Here is a 17,218-nt window from a genome sequence, read left to right as displayed (position 1 = left end):
AGGGACGCACCCCAGTAAGGCACAAATGAACTGCCTACACCCTCAACAAAGCCAAGGAGGTTTCTGGAAGGTGACCATACTCTTGAAAAAGATGAAGGGGAGAGGCTAGCTGGGCCCATCACCTGCTGCCATCACACCCAGGGCTCTGATCTGGGATCCACACTTTATGGCAATAAACAAAGCTGAGCCCCACAGACCAATGTCTAGACCTGGGGAGAGAGCCCATAATGAGGGCTCACACAGGGCTCTGCCCGTGCTCAAACTGCCAGCCCCCGGCACACAGGCACACAGGACGCAGTGCCCATGCCCGGTCAGCCCACAGACCCCAGCAAGAGAGGAGGTTCCTGAAGGAGATGGTGGGGACATACAAGGGTAGATGGAGACTAAGCCTCAGCCACGCCTGCTCAGAAAGATCCTTGCTGGTGGCCCAGGGTACCCACTGTACCCCACTGTCCCCAAGTGCCCCAAATTAGACCTTTCCCTTGCTCACCTCTCAGTGCAATACAGCTAACGAGGGCAGGAGCCTCCCACCCACGAGCCACAGTCTCCAATAATTCCAAAACCTCAGCTTGTCTGCTAATGGATCCCACATCTTCCATAGACCCTCCGAGGACCTATTTAATTCAGACTTCGTTTCCAGGTGAAAATTAATTCTCCCTGAATTTCTTATGCAAGTTATAAGCATGAACGGAAGTGCCACTAGAGCAGAGCTGAGAAGTGACGTGGGGCTGGTCTGCCCTGCCGGCGCTGACCTCACCAGCCCCCTGCACAGATCCACTGGCGATCCAACTGGAAGGCCAGCCTCCGGCCCTGAACGCTGCAGACACAGGCCTGGGACCCACTAGAGGCCCGTCTTCACTCCCCCAGCTCCTGAGCGTGGTGGCAAGGAGCACAGCCCCCAGATAGGCTGGGATTACACCCACTTCACAAGGATGCTTTAGAAAAGTTCCTGAGGAAAAAAAAATGCTAAATAAACCAAAGTTTTTTTTTAATTCCTGCATTTGGGAGAAATGAGTAACAATTCTCCTGACTTGTTTAGTTCATGTATACACTTTCAAGGGGACAAATGAGTAAGTCATCTAAAAACGGTCCACACTGAAAACTGGCTGTGGGGCGCCTGGGTGACTCAGTTAAGCACCCAACTCTTGGTTTCAGCTCAGGTCATGATCTCAGGGTTCTGGGATCGAGCCCCGTGTTGGGCTCCGTGCTCAGCAGGGAGTCTGCTCGGAAGTCTCTCTCCCCCCACTCCTCTCACCTCACCCACACCCCTTGGCTCAAATAAATAAGTATTAAAAAAAAAACCAACTATTTAGTTATGCCTTCTTCTGTGTGAACGATTGCGTCCTCAGCCCCCGCAAAGCCGGGACGGGCCCGAGTCTGACCCTGGACGCGGACACCAGGGCGGGGAGGAGGGCGACTCCAGCTAGCCCTCTGCTAAGTGCCAGTGGGAATAACATCGCAGAGATTCCATCGTCTTGCTCACTGTGGGGCAAACAAAACCTGCTGTCCTCAAATCAACAGATGCTACGAATCAACACTTGGTCATTTGGGAGCCGATTCACATGTGGATGGCCAGGCCTGCCCTCACTTTGACAAATATTTATCTCCGGTCAGTACAGTCAGCCCTTCACACCTAATCAACACCAAGTACTTCTTTTTTTTTTTTTTTTTTTGAGCAAGGGACAGCAGAAAGAGGAACAATGGCCAGAAGGCACTACCTTTCCAGAACTTTCCTCACCTTCCAGTTTTCAAAAAGTGGGTCTCAGGGATCTGAGGCACCAGAGTCCCAGTGGGACTCAGAATTCAGTTACCCTGAAGTTTGCTGCAACCCCTGCAGGAATGCACCTAGGCACTCACCTGCAGCAGGCGCCGTTTCATCATGATCTTAAGTAAATAAAAAGCAAAAGCCCCAGGGAACCTGGGTGGCTCAGTTGGTTAAGCATCTGCCTTAGGCTCCAGTGGTGATCCCAGAGTCCTGGGATCGAGCCCTGTGTTGGGCAGCAAGCTGCTTGGGATTCAATCTCCCTCTGCCCCTCCCAACCTCACCCTACACCCCTGCTCGTTCTCACTCTCTAATAAATAAACTGCTTAAAAAGCAAAACCTTGTCTGCACCAGGACGCATCTACAAGTATTAGAGCCCTCCAACCACCCACTTCTCCTGCTGGCCGCTGAGCGGTTTCCACACCTCACCCAGAAGTAACAGAGCAACTGAGCACACGGCTCTGTGCCTGCTTGGTAGGTGGACCCCAGAAGTCCCCGGTGTCACCACTCTGCCCCAAGAAAGGGACAGCCAAAAGTGCTGGGTGAGCAAACAGATGTGGGGGGTTTGGGGGTGCCTACTAGGGACTAGTACCAAAACAAAAAGGCATTCAGTGATCCATCCCACATTCCAGAAGACTCCCCTTGGTGCTCTGGGCTAGTCCCTGCAGGCCCTGGTGACCCTGCCCTTGGCCCCAGGGCGCACACAGCTGTGATGCCATGCAGACACTTCTATAGTGTCTGCATAGTGTCTCCCCAGGGAGAGGGCCAGAGGCCAACGGAGGCTGACACAGGAGGGTCAGAGACAGAGGCAGCTGCAGACCCCCACAAGAGTCCTAGGAAAAGGGACGCAGGGTCCCAGCTCTGCCAAGGCTGTGGTCACTAAGTGTGTCATTTGCTAGTTCCTCCCTCTCCAGAGTAGAGTGCTCTGGGTGGCTCCCCTTTTTGGTCCTAACATGCTAAACTGCCATAAAGGATGGAAATAAAGAGCTTATCTGGAGAAAGAACAGAAATCAACACAGCTCACCACCCCCAGGGACAGAGGCTAGAAAACACAGTTCCCAAGTTCCAAGAATGCGCCAATGACCCCTCACTCTCCGACCTTCCTGGGGCTCTCAGGACACAATCTCACTCCTGGTAGAGGACAGACTCACCGTGGGTCACTCGCCTCTCCTCTTGAGGGGACCGCGAGCTGGAGACCTGGTGGGGATGTACCAAGCCAGGGTTGGATCGCCTTTGTGGCTCTAAAACATGGCGTGGCCAAGCAGCTTGGACTGACCAAAGCCAGGGTAGTTCTATTTCCGAAACGCACACCCTGAGGGGCCCCGAAGCCTCAGGGTGGCTGGGAGAAGGACCCCAAAGGAAAGCTCTTTGTCTTGGGGAACGCGTGAAGCTTCATCCAGCCATCTGCCCCACACATGTCACCCCCACGACACCCCCATGTCCCATAGGCATCAAATGGCCCTCACCACCCCCACACCCTCTCCCGGACTCCTCATCCTGAGGAATGTGACCACCACCCACTCCTCACCTCAGGTGACTCCCTGGCCACCCCTGGCAGGACGACTGCCCCAGCCCCAAGCTGGCCCTCCTGCCCCTAGTCCCCGGCCCCTGCTCCCAAATCACTTCCAAGCTCTCCGAGGTTCCTAAGGGGCTGAAAGGACTCTCGTGACCTGGCCACCCCAAATCTCAGTTCATCTCCCTGTTCTCTGCACTCACTGTGTCTCAGTCAGGCCAGGCCAGCCCTCCTGCCAGCCTCAGCCCAGGAGCCAGGAGCACACTTTCCTCCCCATCCCCGCTCCTGGCCCAAATATCATCTCTTCTGGGACACCCTCCCCCAACACGTCCCACCCTAAAAACCTACGCACGCACCCCCTGCCCCCCCCCAGCCTGTCCTTCCCCCAGCACAGCAGTGCCCGCTGTAAATCTGTCTGAGTCACTGTCTCCTCCCCCGAGGGGCTGTTGGCCAGAACCACACCTGTCTTTCCCTCTCCCGTTCCCAGCTCCCTACTCAACACAGAGCAGGCAGGTCATACACTCTCGGAAACAGAATGAACTCAACAGGTCTCTCGAAGGCTCAAACAAGCTGCTGTGTGGGGGACCGGCTCACACCTACTGGCTGTTTCATCTAGATCCAGAATCAGAGGCCCCTGGGGGGTGTGGCCGGAGGCAGGGTGCTCAGGCTTCAGGGGGCAGCAGAGTCCCCCAGGCAGCTTGTGAAAGCCCAGACTGCTGGGCCCGCCCCCATCTCTGGGTCTGTGGGTCTGGGGTGGGCCTGGAAACCTGCCGAACTCACACATTCCCAGGTGCTGCTGCTGCCTGGGCTAGAACCCCACTTTGAGATCCCTGTTCTAGAGGACGAGGGGGAAAGGGAGCAGAGGTGGCCCACGCACAGGCCTGGCGGCAAAGATCCTTCCCAAGTGTCTCCCTGCTGCCCTTCCCCCAAAGCCTGGCTCTGTGGAAACCCTCCACCTGCCCTTTCTTTTCCGGTTACTGCCTCAAGAAGCTAGAAAAGGAATGAATGAGCTTAAAGACAAGGAGCCTCAGGGCCACCACAGGCCTTCCCGACTGTCACCTCCCACAGGGCTGCTGAAGGTCCTTTTCCAGAGGCCCCAGGGCGGGGGCACCAGTGGCCTTCTTCTGCCCCCTCCCAGCCAAGAATAAACTTTACTTTGGTCTGGAATGTTCTCAGTTTCCAGCCTGCATGGGCCCTGAAAAGTTCCTTTAGGTGCTTAAAAGCTTTCTTCTTTTCTTCTACTCTGAGTAAAAGAAAAGAAATACCAGGCGACTGTTTCCCCAGGGGACTCAGAGGAAGCTGTACGTCAGGAAGAGACCACCTCGGGACCCGAAGCCATAACATTCTGGGGCTGTGCCCTTCCCCTCGGCCATCCAAACCCCGTCCAGGGGCCAGTACTGGACTCTCGCAGGGGCTCTAGGCCTAGGGCCAGTGAGGGTGGTGAGGGCCACCCAGGGTCTCACCCGCGGCTTCAGAAACAGCCTCCCGTACTGGCAACTGAACACACAAGGACAGACCAGGAAGACACAGAGACAAACAGCCCCGTTGTCCGTCACCCGCAGCGGGGTCTGGAGAGTCGCCTTCCTGCTGGGGGATAGGCCAATAGGGCCCCGCAGTCCCCACAGCTGCCAGTCATCCCCAGAAGCCCCAAACCTGCACGTCGCCCAGGAAGTCCCCCTTCCCCCGCAGAAAGGAGCCGGCCTCGGGACAGCTTCTAGGCTGAGGACCTCCCGTTCCCTTGGAAGCTGCTTCTAGACCGGAGGGCTCTTCCTTGGAGCTGGTGAGAAGCGCAAACGCGTGTGCTAGCACACACAAGGGCTTGCTGGGCAGCAGGCACTCGGACTGTCACCGGGTCCCCAGATGTCCCCGTGCTGCAGTGCACTAACCACAGCTGCTGTCCCTGAGACTCCACCATCCGCCAGGCTGTAAGCTAAGTGTTCCCTCCATCATTCTTACAAGCTCGGTGCTGTTACCATGTCCATGTTTGAGATGAAGGCACTAAGGCACAGAGAGGTTCCGTAACTTGGCTAAAGTCACACAGCTTGTAAGAACTGGAGCCAGGAAAGACTTGAGTCCGTCAGCTTTAACAGGTAAGAGGAACACCCAAGCTGAAGAGCGTTGGGTACCCTAGATGGCACCCGCCTCCCGGGAGATTAGCACGCTCCAGGCTTCCCAGGGTGCTGCCTCCAGGTGGGCACCGGGCTGCGGAGGGTGGCTCACCGAAGCAGCAGGAGAAGCGCCCCACTTAACGACACTCAGGGCTCTGGTGCACAGGGAGCAAGCTGGGGGGTGGAGGGGCCCTGGGCGGTGCCTCCTCCTCCTGGTGAACAGAACTGACCACAAGGGGCCTTTTAAATGCCCACCCACCAAGCACAGGGTTCCCACGGCCATTTCATTTTCTGACGAAAACTCCCCCGACTTTTCTGCTTAAAACCTGAAAACAGTGCTTGTCCCACAGAGATGCTCCAGAGCCAGGCGCCCCAGGTTCCAATCCTGCCTCTGCCGCTGAACTAAAGTCACCAAGTGTCTCTTTGTGCCAGTTTCCCCACAGGAGCGGGTCAGGTAACCCACAGAGCAGCGCACAGGGCCCCGAGGGGCTGGCACATGGAAGGGCTTCATCACTGTGAGCAGAGACGCTCTGGAAGGAGGTTCAGGCTCGGGAGACCAGACAATCCCACTTGTTTATACCCCGGTGCTCGGGCCGGGGACAGAGTCGCGCCGGACTCCGTCGGACTCAAGGAGGGCAGTCCAGCCTCTGCGGGGCCCGGGGGTGGTGCCCGGGGCGTGCTTAGAGGCCAGAAATAAACACCCGCTGGTGATCCTTACCACTGTCAACACCTCTCCCAGAGGAGAAAACAGGAAGCTTTCATGGTATTTTATGGGAGGAATAGTACTGGGGGGGAGGCCTCTGATCCCCACGACCTGTCTGCACACCAGCACACACTCTACCACCTAATAACCGTCCCCAAATCCACTTCGTCACGCTAAGCCCCTGCTCAGATGGCTCGAGCTGTCTAAAGGATCAACAGGAGATGCCCAAGCTCCTGGGCCTGAGGTTGGAGGCACCGCAGTCACGACCCAGGCCTCCCACCCAGCCTCTGCTCACCCCCATGCCCGAGCAGCACTCTGAGCACGGCTCTGAGCCCCGAGCCCCAGCAAGCAAGCCTGCCCCTGGACCCCCAGCTGCTCCCCACCCCCTCTGAGGCCGGGAGAGCCCTGTGTGCGATGAGGCCAGCCTTGGGGCCTGGGAACCAGCTCTCCCCTGACCAGCTGGCCAATGCAGGCCTGTTCCTGGGCCACACGGGAACCTGTTTTTCAGCTGGAAATCACAGCAGCATCCAATCTAAGCAGGAGAGGCGAAGTACCCCGAAATGTACAGACACACCACATTTACTCGAGGGCATGAGCTGACCCTTAGCTCTCGGGGAGTCTTCCCCTCACCTCCTCATCTTCCAGGCTGGCCAGGTCCTGCTCTGCTCTGCACATCCCCTCTCTGGCACACAGATGCCTCTTCTCTCCAGCCCAACTCCAAGTCCCTGGTGGGAGGCTCTTATCTCTGACCCCGACTCCTTCCCCACCCACTGATCGTGACCACATGAACCACCACTGTCACTGCACTGTCACGCAGGAAGGTGGACAGGACCCTGGGTGGGGACCTGGAGCTGTGGTCGAGGAGTTTCCTCTAAAGTGAAATCAGGTATTGAAAGGGGTCTGTTGAAATGCGCAGGCTGGGTCACCACCTCACAGACATGTCCACACTCTGAGCCCTTTAACCAGTGACAGTGTCAGCTTCCGGGGCAGAGGGGGCTTTGCACGTGGGATTCAGGTAAAGATCCTTAAGACAGGGGATTACCAACATGGGCCCAAATGATCGCGGGGCCCTCATGTCCGTGCGGGGGGTGACAGAAGCAGCGGCTGGAGAGCAGGTGTCAGACAGGTGGGAGGCCGGCCACCCCCTGGAGGCTGGGAAGGCCAGGGTCACTTCTGTCTGGAGCCTCCAGAAAGGACAGGCCACGCTGACATCCCAGCTCGGGCTTCTGACCTCCAGAACCGTCAAATAACAAATCTGCAGTGTTTTAAGTTGCTGGGTTTGAGGTAATGTCAGAGCAGCCACAGGAAACGAATATGGAGTCTATTTTTTTAAAGGAAAGAGAGGGGCAGGCTGTATTCTAGAATAATTTCCAGATCACTCTTCGGTCATCCCACAAACAGCCCTGGGTGCCAAGCATGTGCCAAGTGCCGTGCCTGGGGCTGGACTACCCCGGAGCCAGCTCAGAACACACTCCTGTTCCCAACAGCAGAGTCCCGCTGGCTCTCAGGACCAAGGTGCCCCACGCCTTCTGAGGCTCGGTTCAACATCCGAACCACTTCTGAGGATCCGCTGCCCACAAGGCACCGTGCACAGCCTAGGGGCGCCACAGAGCCCATGGAGCAGGCCCTACTCCCAGAATGCTTTTCACCAGCTTCACCCTCTTCATCTTCCAAAACACTTGCACTTCACATAGACTGTTCCAGAGAAATCGCTTTAGTCACGAGCGGCAAACACAGACCCCTCTGTGTGCCCATCACTTCACTCAACTCCCTGCCCTCCCACAACAGGTGCTGTCCCTACGCACAGCGGGGAGCGAGCTCGGCAAGGAGCAGACATCTCCGCGGCTCCCAAGGGCGTCAGGCGCTGGGCCTTCCACCCTGGTCTGACCGCAGGCTCCAGCCCTTTCCTTGCTGCCCAGGAGGCGGAGACGAAAGCAGCTAAGAAACCCGCCCTCACAGCAGTAAAGCAACATTTTAAATCAACAGTCTCCTGGAGACACAGGAACTCTGGAGCTGGCAGGGCTCTCAAGGGGCAACTGGCCTCTCAGAACTGCCCCTTCTGGAAAGCTCCCAAGGTACCTGCACTAAGAGCATCAGCTTCCCAAAACCAGCAGGCCCAGCCCCTTGGGGCCGGCTTGGTTCTTGTCTCAGACACAAAGGGCAGAGAGAGGCAGAAGCCCCACGCTGAAGGCCACCTCACAGTGTGCATAACCCAGAAGGTGACACTGGGCACACGGTCCTCAGATCGCCACGGGGACACCCAGTACCAGCCTTTACTAGCTGCCCTTCCACATACCACACCAAGGCCAGACAGGGACGCTGCCGTGATGTGTGCATACAAAGCCCAGGGCTTTTTAGAACTAGGGACCCCGCCCAGACAAGAAACCACCCTTGACAGACAACTGTACTCAGGGACAGAAATGGGAAGAGGATCACCGGGGTTAGGTCACCCCCAATGCCCCCCCCAGTGCTTCTGCCAGAATGGCCTCCCCCAATGCACACACACACACACACACACACACACAGGGCTTTTCCTACTTCCATGTGCCTCCTACCCACCCCCAAAATACCACTTCCTCTGCCCAATGACAGAACAGTAGACCCTGCAGAACGATAGGCCCCCACCCTCATCTTCGTCTAAACTCCTGCATCTCTTGATGGCCGGGGGTCACCTCCAGCTGGCCTGTGTGACCGTGCAGCAGTCCCGTCTCCCTTGCTGTGTGGTGAGCTCCTAGAGAGGGGACTCTCTTACCCAGTTCTCCATTCCCCAAGGGGGCAGCCCCTGGAGCTGAACACCTGTCTGTACCCACGGTACTTGCTAACTGATGGAGCCCCAACACCTAGAACCCAGGGGTCCCACCCCCAACCACCCTGAGACACACCCCCCACACACACACACAGCGGCAGCCCTGTGCTCACAGGGTGGGAGTAGAGGACGAAAACCTAGGTGCTGGCACTGCGTCCACGGCCCCCAGGGCACCCATGCAGGACGAAGCACCTCTAGTGCTTGCTGTCCTGCCCCACTCCTTGCTTACGAGAAATCGAAAAGGAAAAAGAGGGGCAAGACGGCAGGCCTGGCCCCCCAGCACAGAGGTCCACACTGGTCCCACCTGTATGTGGGGACCGGCCCCACGCTTTATCACATGTGGGCAGTGAGCATGCGTGGGAGCAAGAGCCACAGACTTCTCCCCGACCTCAGGGACAGGACATGTTTGCTCCGGCTCCCATCAAATAGTAACCGCCTGTGGGGCACAGGGCAATCCACTCCAACCCCCACCCTCCTGCTGGCCAGGGCCAGGGCCACAGAGCAAACGCACCAGGCAGGAGGAAGGAACTCCAAGCCTGACCCCAGGCTCTGGACCTCACCCGAAGAGCTGCATGTGTGTGAACAGTCCCCACGACCTTGCACCCAGCCCCACTGATGGCAGGATGTCCCCACCGGGCCTCTAGTGCCCAGATGGGAGCAGTGTGGGGACGGAGGACGGACATTGAGCCCCCCCACTCCCAAGGACACCCGCCACGTGTGACCTCGGGCACACCCGCTCTCCTTGTCCGCCCTGTGCTTCGTTTCCTTCTGTTCAGAAACCCACAGCAGGGGCACCTGGGTGGCTCAGGGGATTAAAGCCTCTGCCTTCTGCTCGGGTCGTGGTCCCAGGGTCCTGGGATCGAGCCCCACCTCAGGCTCTCTGCTCGACGGGGAACCTGCTTCCTCCTCTCTCTCTGCCTATCTCCTCTGCCTACTTGTAACTCTGTCTGTCAAATAAATAAATTTTAAAAATCTTTAAAAAAAAAAGAAACCCACAGCAGTCTCCAGCTCCCAGAGACTCGGACCCATGCATCCCTAGAGCACAGGAAGCTGTTCATCCCTGGCCAGGGCTGCTCGCACGCAGAGCTCACAAGGTCTGGGAAGAATGATGCCCTAGAACCAAGCGCCACCCCGTCCAGGCACCGCAAGAGACCTAGTGGGGAGACAGACCCTGGGGGCAGGAGGGTGTCCAGCCTGGGTCTCTTCTGCCTCCAGGAAACCCACCACCCTGCCCCTCCACCACACTCGTTCACACAAAGGCACCTGCTCATGCACACATGCATGCACCTGCACTCACAATCACACCACTCGCCACACTCACGTACTCACACACACATCCACATGGGCACACACTCGTGCACTCATGTTCACAATCCACTCACATACCCAAGCCCACACTCATGCACCTGTACTCACACACATGGACACCCACCAGGGTACACACTTATGCACTCACACTCTCACACATTCATGCTTACATACTCACCTGCTCTCACATTCACACACCCATGCACTTTGTGTACTCACACACCACCTCACACTCCCACAACTCACATACTTGCACTCACCTCTGCAAACATGCACACTCGTGCACTCGCAAAGTGGCACACTCACACACTCAAGGACTCACACACATACTTGCACTCACATGCACTCACACGCACACTCACTTGCCCACCAGGAACCACCAGTTCCTCAGCAGCGGGCAGAAGCAGGGCCTGGTGGGCGGGAGGGCACAACAGGACGCCCGCCTTGCTTTCTCTTCCGGCGCCCCAGCCCGCGGGGCTCCCATCCACTCACCCTGCAGCTGCCTCCTTGCTCACCCAGAGGCAATGTGCCTGTGCGCACCCCCTCTAGCTCACTTCTCAGAGCCCTCAGAACCAGCCTACCCCTTCCAGCCCAGCTCCTCCCCCTCCTCCACGAGGACGCTCCCCACCCAGCTTGCTTTTGCCTTCACTCTCTCCTTCCAGAAAAACATTCCCTCTCACGTCCACAAACCCTCTCTCTCTGCCTTCCGGGGCCAGATATAAAAATTCCCCTGCTGACTGCTCCTCCCTGTTCCCGGAGTTGCCCTAGGTCTGTGCATCCCTGCTGTCAGCCGGGGCAGGCCATCTCAACCGCCAAGGCGGTTCTAGAACGAACCCAGTTACACACACACCACAGCACCCTTCGAAGTCCCACAGGCACCAATGAACGGGCATAGGGAACGTGTCTGAAACAGAACTGTTCTACACCTCACCTGTAGTAAGGATTATGTGACCATTTAGATTTGCTTATTATGAGAGAGAGAAAGTGTGTGTGCAGAAACAGGGGCCGGGGGTGCAGAGGGAGAGAGAGGATCTCACACAGACCGCACGCTGAGCACAGAGCCTGATGCGGGGCTCGATCCCTCCATCCCAGGACTCCAAGATCATGACCAGAGCCAGCTGCCCAACCGACTGGGCCATCCAGGTGCCCCGACATCATACATGTCTCTCAAACTGCACAACTACTTAGTAGGAAGGGTGAATCCACCACACACAAATTAAATCTTAACATAAGGGGGTGGGGGGGCGTGGAGTCCCAGAGGTACCTCAACCCCTTCGTGTCTAGAACATCACCGTCTGTCTTCCCCCAAACCAGCCCCTCCTCCCGCACCCTATTTTCTGCAGGGACACCGCCATCCACCCCAAACAGCTCCTCCCCACAACTAGAAACCTCAGCCGTCAGTGCCCAGCCAGCCACTTAATCTGGACCTCCACCCGCACAGATTTCTATTCTCTCCAATCCACGCCTCGCATTCCACGTCCCCACCTGCCCCCGCCCTCGCTCCGCCATCCCCCATGTGGGACGCAGGCCACACTCATTTCTCACAACCCGCCTCACTGGTCTCCCTGCCCGTTCCGCACACACCAGCCCACCTTGGCACCCTCCCCAGAGCAACACCCACTGGCCGCCAGACCTTTGCCCCGGCTGGCCTCAGCCTCTAAGCACTTCTCTCTGGGGTGCGGGCGGTGGGGTGGGGTGCACCCACCTTTCAGGCCCCAGGAAGCATTCTCCCAGCCTTTCTCCAGCAGAACCAGCTTGTGTTCCACCCTGGGTCCCCACAGCAGAGGGCCAGTACCCCCTGTGGGTCCTGCCGAGTAACAGCCCCCGGACTGTGCACGTATCAGGGCAGGTGGCTCACACTCACTCTCTGTCTCTGTCTGTCTCTCTCCGGGGCCCTCTGGGCTGCCGCTGGACTCAGGAGCTGCGGGTGCTCAGCAACCCTTCTGGCCTGAACGGAATTCAGCTGGAAACTGCCGCAAGTACAAAGCCAAGCCCTCTTGGCCCCCGACCCCAGTGCTGAGAGAAAATGTATGGAAGCACTGCTCTGCCTCACCTGAACTCACCCAAACCATAAGGGCGGGGCACACAGTGGTCCCTGGACCGCTAACAGCCCCCAGGAGTGAGTGCCTAGAAACTTCCACTGCAACTTAGCAACGCCGAGCCATGTTTACTGCTGGGAAGTCTGGGAAGCACGGATCCCTGACCCTACCCCCGCCAAACTCCTGCCTCTTCCTGCTGAAATCCTGCTCATCCTCAAAGCCCCCCCAACGCTCCTCCTCCAAGAAGCCTTCAGTTTCCACCCAGAGCTCCTAGTCCAAACCACACTGAGGGCCCTTACTATAAGGTCCCCCAGTTCAGGGACCCAGGAGCCGTTCACTTCCACATTCCCAATGCCGTGCCTGACGAGGTCAATCCATCGAGAGGTGTTCAATGAGGAGTTAAAACCAGATCCCCCTACAATTCCAGAGTGGGCTCTTCCTCAGGGGCAAGGTGTGGAAGAGCACTGACCCTCAGGGCACACAGGGATTTTTCCAGGTTTGGACTAAGTGTAGTCCTTTTGCCCCAGCCCAGGTAGGATATGAGGACATTAAAAAAAAACAAAAACCAAAAACCCCACAAGTCTAGGACTCTCGGGACAAGAGCACAGTCACTATTCTACAATACCCCGAAATGTAAATCTGAGCGAAAAACACTTGGCTCTCTCATGAATCTTTTCTACATGCACCCACTGAAAATAAATCACTCCCAAGTATGAAGAATAAAAAGACATTTTCGGGGTCATTTCCAACTTAAAATACTCTGTAGGCCCCTGACCTCAAAGCAAGAGGTCAAGGGCTCAGGAACCTGGAACCACACAAGGAACAATATGCTTGCGGACAGACCAGCGGGTACCCATTCAGCTTTGTAAAAAGTGTGGGCAGAAGCCCCCCTCTCACGTCCTGTGCCCAGGGTACTGGCCCTGCCTCAGGGTCCCCGGACTTCACCCATCCCAGAGGAGCCACTCTTGAAGACGTGGGCCCTTGAACTCCCCACGCCACTCTCTCCCTTCCACTGGCTCCAAGTTCCTGGCCGTTACTCGGCAGGAATGTACGAACTATTTCCAGACGCCACTGTCAGATCAAGACAGTGCTCTAAATATTCCTGTCTAATTTTGCACACAGCTCTTGTTTCAAATGACAAAGATAATGACTCAGTGTCCGTAGCTCTTGGCGGAAAATTATCCTGCCAAGTTTGGACTTCTCTAAACTTCTTTTTGAGAAAGGAGAAGTGACCTCTCCGTCCAGATCCTTTTCCACTGGCAACAAAGGGAACGCAAAAGACTGCCTACCTAATCAAGGAATGTAACGGGAAAACCCAGGTACACACCCACAGTGTGTACAAGACAGGGAAATTCATGGGAGGGAGAGGCTTAAGATAGCCTTCCCTGCTCTATGCCATAATCACTGTTTTTCAGCTATTCTGCATTCCCCATTGATTTGGTACTTAGAACTTTGGGAAATAAACTCCAGGTTATATTTAGGGCAACATCTAGACTCAGACGTAAAGCATCTTTCTCTGCATCTTTGGCACCGATGCTTCCATCGACCACAGAGGCCCTTTACAAATGATACAGGTGTCCGTGCTGCACGCTCTCATGGAGGGGCACACAGCACGTGTAAACATCCCCACACGTCAGCTTGAAATGCAGCCAGTTACTCTGCACACCCAGGGCCGGCCCCTTCCCACACCACAAGACACAGGAAGAGGACTAAGGTATCACCTTGTGGATAACGGAGTTGGCCTTTCTGCCAGGGTTCAGAAGCTTGAACTTGTTTGGTCACTGTTTAAAAACTGTCCCATGGTTATTTCACATGCCTATCCCCCACCCTCTTGCAAAGTCTCCAAAGACAGAAACCACCAGCCTTCTCCTTTTGCACTCTGGACCCAGCCAATCACTGCCTTGCATCCAGCAGGCAAAGTGGATGCCCATGAGTTTCTATCTCCTATAGCTCTCCTGTCCCTCCAGGTGCAGAGGTGAGCTCCCCTTGGAAGCCCACCTATACGGCTTCTATCCCTGGTTTAGGGCAGGGAGCACAGCACTTCCCTGGGCCAAACCTCTCAGCTACTCATAGGCAGGTCCCAGCACGCCTCTCTGGCAGCACTAAAAGACTCTTAAGAGTCTTAGCTCAATGGTTCTCAACCAAGGGCGATTCTGACATTTAGGAGACATTCGGCAACGTCTGGAGAAATATTTGATTGTCACACTAGTGTGTGTGTTGGGGTGGGGAGCTGCTTCCAGGCTCTAGTGGACAAAGCTCAGGTCACCCTCCCACAGCAAAGAACTGTCCAGCCCAAACGTGGAGTCTGAAGACTGGAAAGCCCTGTCTCAGGTGACACACAGGGATGTGCTCAGACCACCTAGGTTATTTTTCCTCTGAGGTGCACAAGATTAGGCCAAAAATTGTAATAACGCTTGCCTGCATTACTTGCAAGGCTGAACAAAATACCCAGAGCCATCGCAAGAGTCTTAAGGATTCTGCTCCTGTGAACCAAGAGAACCCCCTTGTCTCTTCTCAGAAGGGCCCTCCTGGAAGGATGACCTGTCCATCCACAACAGGACAGCGGGCAGGCTGGTATCATGCACACTCTGGGCTCCTATGGTAACCACTTAAGCTTGGCAGGCCCGGCTCTTGGGTCTTGTGTCACGCACACCCAATGCCCCAGGAAGCAGGACATGTGTTCCAATGGGCTGTGCCCGGCCAGTCGAGAGCCTCTCGCCCTTCAGTAGGCTGGCACCTCTCAGCCACGTGGAGAGCCCCAGCACCCTGGCCTGATATGGCAGCATTCCTGTCCCCGAGGCAGACGGGCACACTGCGTGTGGCGGGGGCTGGGGCTAGGGAGAGGGAGGAGCTCAGGGAATTTAGCCCAAAGGCCCAGGAAAAGCGAACGGAGAAAAGGACCAAGAAGGGCCCCCTTCTCCAAGTACACCCCGAACCCCCGTGAAACCCGACAGCGGGGCCGGGCCACGGGAGCGAAGACCCTGAAACAGCCCGGCCAGGGAGACGACTGGGCGGGGGCTCAGAGGAGGCAGGCGCGGCGGGCGGACGAGCGGAAAGGACACGGGAAGCCGCCGCGGTGGAGCGGGACGCGGGAAGGGCGCGCGCGAGTGTAAGGCGAGGCCCGCTGTGCCCCCGGAGCGCACGGCGGCCAAGCGCCGCAGCCTTACCCCGCGGCAGGAAGCGGAGCTCCGCGGTCACCTTCGCGCCCCCTGCGCGCGCACGCCACCGCCGCGCCAGCGCCGCACGCGCCCCGGATCTGTTTACCGCGTCGCCCGCGCCGGGGCTCCCGGCGTCCGCGGCCCCCGCCCCGCGGGCGCTCCCATTGGCCGCACCGCCTTGGCCGGCCACACGCTGCGCGGCGCGGGGCAGCGTGCTCGGCCCGTGCGCTCGCGCCGTGGCCAATGGGGACCGAGGGCGGAGCGAGGGGAGCCAATGGGAGGCCGTCCAGCGCTCGCGGGCAGGGAGGAGCCCCTCCCCCCTCCCCCTCCGCGCTGCCCTTTGCACTAGTTGGGAAAACGCGGCTGCGGGCCGCGCAGAGGGGTGTTCCCGGGGCCGGGGCCGGGGCCGGGGCGGCGGGGCGTGGACCTCGGACCTACCCTCCGCCAGCTCTCTGCCGCGACCGGAGCTCACGGCGCCTTTCCCGCCTCCCGCCCTGCCCTCCAAATATTAGTATGTCCTGCAGTGGGTGTGTGCATACCCCCCCCCAATAACCCACGATGCCAGTGCCTGGGGCGTTCGGGTGGGAAGCACGACGCTCCAATAGTCCGCCGGCAATCTCCAAAATTCTTCCGCATGACACAAAGAGAGACGGCACCTAGTTTTTTCCACCAGCATGCAAACCCAGTGAGCTACCTCTCACCGTTCACCCCATCCCCGGCTCTCTGCTTCCGTTTCCAGCAAGGTTCATGGAAGCATTGCCTGTATTCATTTTCTCTTACTTCCTTCTCTCCCATTCTGCCTGAACCCATCCGGTCAGCCCTCCCCCAGCCCACCCCCAGAACAGTGCACCTGGGACCTCCATGCTGCCAGAACCAAGCAGTCGGTCCTCAGGGCTCATCTAAACAGTCCCTGGCAGGTGACACAGTGGGCCACGCCCTTCTGTTTTCTCGGTGGTTGCCCTGGGGTGTAACTAACATCCTGGTCCAAGTTAATACGAGCTTGATTTCAATAATACACAGTAACTTTGTTCCTCTATAGCTCCATTCTCAAGCCCTCCCATGTTGGTATTGTCCTACAATTACAGCTTTATACGTTACCCAACCCTACAGATGATGTATTAGTGCTTTATGCAATTAAATCAGGCGAAAAAATAAGAGTTACAAACGAAAAATGCACTTATGCTGCCTATTATATTTACCTATATAGTTTCCTTTAGCGGGATTCCTTGTTTCTTCAAGCAGATTTGATTTACTGTCCCTTCATTTCAGCCTAAAGGATTCCATTTTTTATTATTATTATTATTATTATTATTATTATTATTATTATTTTACAGGGCAGATGTGCCCCAGTCATGAATGCCCTTGGTGCTTGCTCATCTGGCAAAGTCTTTTTTTTTTTTAAGATTTTTATTGATTTATTTGACAGGGATAGAGATCACACGTAGGCAGAGAGGCAGGCAGAGAGAGAGGGGGAAGGAGACTCCCCGCTGAGCAGAAAGCCGGATGTGGGGCTGGATCCCAGGATTCTGAGATCAGGACCTGAGGGAAAGGCAGAGGCTTAACCTACTGAGCCACCCAGTCACCCTCATCTAGCAAAGTCAATCTGTCCTTCATTTTTGAAGGATAGTTTTGCTGGTTATAAAATGTTTAGTTGAAAGGGTTTCTTTCCTCCAGTGCTTTAAACAGATCATGCCATAGCCTTCTGGCCTCCATGGTTTCTTTTTTCTTTTTCTTTTTTTTTTTTTTTTTAAGATTTTATTTATTTACTTGACAGAGAGAGAGATCACAAGTAGGCAGAGAGGCAGGCAGAGAGAGAGAGGG

General features: G+C 56.6%; 1 protein-coding gene across 1 annotated transcript in view; it reads right to left on the bottom strand.

The window, feature by feature from the left end:
• The window catches only part of COQ8A (coenzyme Q8A), a 35,673-nt gene extending 20,182 nt beyond the window's left edge, over window positions 1-15,491 (bottom strand). Inside the window, exon 1 of the mRNA XM_032862861.1 lies at window positions 15,407-15,491. The gene's annotated coding sequence lies outside the window, so the exon portion shown is untranslated. The remainder of the gene's footprint in view (window positions 1-15,406) is intronic.
• Window positions 15,492-17,218: the final 1,727 nt, after the last annotated feature.

The sequence above is a fragment of the Lontra canadensis genome, unplaced genomic scaffold, assembly GCF_010015895.1.
Source record: "Lontra canadensis isolate GAN:19392208 unplaced genomic scaffold, GSC_riverotter_1.0 scaffold24, whole genome shotgun sequence".
In the NCBI taxonomy this organism is placed as follows: domain Eukaryota; kingdom Metazoa; phylum Chordata; class Mammalia; order Carnivora; family Mustelidae; genus Lontra; species Lontra canadensis.
This window is presented reverse-complemented; position numbering and strand designations above follow the sequence as displayed.